We start from the raw sequence: 2,987 nt of genomic DNA on the forward strand, positions 1-2,987 counted from the left end.
ACAGGACAGCTCCTGTTCCCCTCATCCTGGTATCTATGTGACAGGACAGCTCCTGTTCCCCACTGTCTGGTATCTAAGTGACAGGACAGCTCCTGTTCCCCTCAGCCTGGTATCTAAGTGACAGGACAGCAGCTGTTCCCCTCAGCCTGGTATCTATGTGACAGGACAGCTCCTGTTCCCCTCAGCCTGGTATCTATGTGACAGGACAGCTCCTGTTCACCTCAGCCTGGTATCTAAGTGACAGGACAGCTCCTGTTCCCCTCAGCCTGGTATCTATGTGACAGGACAGCTCCTGTTCCCCTCAGCCTGGTATCCATGTGACAGGACAGCTCCTGTTCCCCTCAGCCTGGTAGCTATGTGACAGGACAGCTCCTGTTCCCCTCAGCCTGGTATCTATGTGACAGGACAGCTCCTGTTCCCCTCAGCCTGGTATCTATGTGACAGGACAGCTCCTGTTCCCCTCAGCCTGGTATCTATGTGACAGGACAGCTCCTGTTCCCCTCATCCTGGTATCTATGTGACAGGACAGCTCCTGTTCCCCTAAGCCTGGTATCTAAGTGACTGGACAGCTCCTGTTCCCCGCTGTCTGGTGTCTAAGTGACAGGACAGCTCCTGTTCCCCGCTGTCTGGTATCTATGTGACAGGACAGCTCCTGTTCCCCGCTGTCTGGTGTCTGAGTGACAGGACAGCTCCTGTTCCCCGCTGTCTGGTATCTATGTGACAGGACAGCTCCTGTTCCCCGCAGCCTGGTATCTTTGTGACAGGACAGCTCCTGTTCCCCGCTGTCTGGTGTCTAAGTGACAGGACAGCTCCTGTTCCCCGCTGTCTGGTATCTATGTGACAGGACAGCTCCTGTTCCTCTCAGCCTGGTATCTAAGTGACAGGACAGCTCCTGTTAACTGCTGTCTGGTATCTAAGTGACAGGACACCTCCTGTTCCCCTCAGCCTGGTATCTAAGTGACAGGACAGCTCCTGTTCTCCGCTGTCTGGTATCTATGTGACAGGACAGCTGCTGTTCCTCTCAGCCTGGTATCTATGTGACAGGACACCTCCTGTTCCCCTCAGCCTGGTATCTAAGTGACAGGACAGCTCCTGTTCCCCTCAGCCTGGTATCTATGTGACAGGACAGCTCCTGATCCCCACTGTCTGGTATCCATGTGACAGGACAGCTCCTGTTCCCCTCAGCCTGGCATCTAAGTGACAGGACAGCTCCTGTTCCCCTCAGCCTGGTATCTATGTGACAGGACAGCTCCTGTTCCCCTCAGCCTGGTATCTAAGTGACAGGACAGCTCCTGTTCCCCTAAGCCTGGTATCTAAGTGACAGGACAGCTCCTGTTCCCCGCTGTCTGGTGTCTAAGTGACAGGACAGCTCCTGTGCCCCTCAGCCTGGTATCTAAGTGACAGGACAGCTCCTGTTCCCCTCAGCCTGGTATCTAAGTGACAGGACAGCTCCTGTTCCCCTCAGCCTGGTATCTATGTGACAGGACAGCTCCTGTTCCCCTCAGCCTGGTATCTAAGTGACAGGACAGCTCCTGTTCCCCTCAGCCTGGTATCTAAGTGACAGGACAGCTCCTGTTCCCCTAAGCCTGGTATCTAAGTGACAGGACAGCTCCTGTTCCCCGCTGTCTGGTGTCTAAGTGACAGGACAGCTCCTGTGCCCCTCAGCCTGGTATCTAAGTGACAGGACAGCTCCTGTTCCCCTCAGCCTGGTATCTAAGTGACAGGACAGCTCCTGTTCCCCTCAGCCTGGTATCTATGTGACAGGACAGCTCCTGTTCCCCTCAGCCTGGTATCTAAGTGACAGGACAGCTCCTGTTCCCCTCAGCCTGGTATCTATGTGACAGGACAGCTCCTGTTCCCCTCAGCCTGGTATCTAAGTGACAGGACAGCTCCTGTTCCCCTCAGCCTGGTATCTATATGACAGGACAGCTCCTGTTCACCTCAGCCTGGTATCTATGTGACAGGACAGCTCCTGTTGCCCTCAGTCTGGTATCTAAGTGACAGGACAGCTCCTGTTCCCCTCAGTCTGGTATATAAGTGACAGGACAGCTCCTGTTCCCCTCAGCCTGGTATCTATGTGACAGGAGAGCTCCTGTTCCCCTCAGCCTGGTATCTAAGTGACAGGACAGCTCCTGTTCCCCTCAGCCTGGTATCTAAGTGATAGGACAGCTCCTGTTCCCTTCAGCCTGGTATCTATCTGACAGGACAGCTCCTGTTCCCCTCAGCCTGGTATCTATGTGACAGGAGAGCTCCTGTTCCCCTCAGCCTGGTATCTAAGTGACAGGACAGCTCCTGTTCCCCTCAGCCTGGTATCTATGTGACAGGACAGCTCCTGTTCCCCTCAGCCTGGTATCTAAGTGACAGGACAGCTCCTGTTCCCCGCTGTCTGGTTTCTAAGTGACAGGACAGCTCCTGTTCCCCTCAGCCTGGTATCTAAGTGACAGGACAGCTCCTGTTCCCCGCTGTCTGGTTTCTAAGTGACAGGACAGCTCCTGTTCCCCTCAGCCTGGTATCTAAGTGACAGGACAGCTCCTGTTCCCCTCAGCCTGGTATCTAAGTGACAGGACAGCTCCTGTTCCCCTCAGCCTGGTATCTATGTGACAGGACAGCTCCTGTTCCCCTCAGCCTGGTATCTATGTGACAACACAGCTCCTGTTCCCCTCAGCCTGGTATCTAAGTGACAGGACAGCTCCTGTTCCCCGCTGTCTGGTATCTAAGTGACAGGACAGCTCCTGTTCCCCTCAGCCTGGTATCTAAGTGACAGGACAGCTCCTGTTCCCCTCAGCCTGGTATCTAAGTGACAGGACAGCTCCTGTTCCCCGCTGTCTGGTTTCTAAGTGACAGGACAGCCGCTGTTCCCCTCAGCCTGGTATCTAGGTGACAGGACAGCTCCTGTTCCCCTCAGCCTGGTATCTATGTGACAGGACAGCCCCTGTTCCCCTCAGCCTGGTATCTATGTGACAGGACTGCCCCTGTTCCCCTCAGCC

This window comes from Heterodontus francisci, chromosome 7 (assembly GCF_036365525.1).
Source record: "Heterodontus francisci isolate sHetFra1 chromosome 7, sHetFra1.hap1, whole genome shotgun sequence".
Classification (NCBI taxonomy): domain Eukaryota; kingdom Metazoa; phylum Chordata; class Chondrichthyes; order Heterodontiformes; family Heterodontidae; genus Heterodontus; species Heterodontus francisci.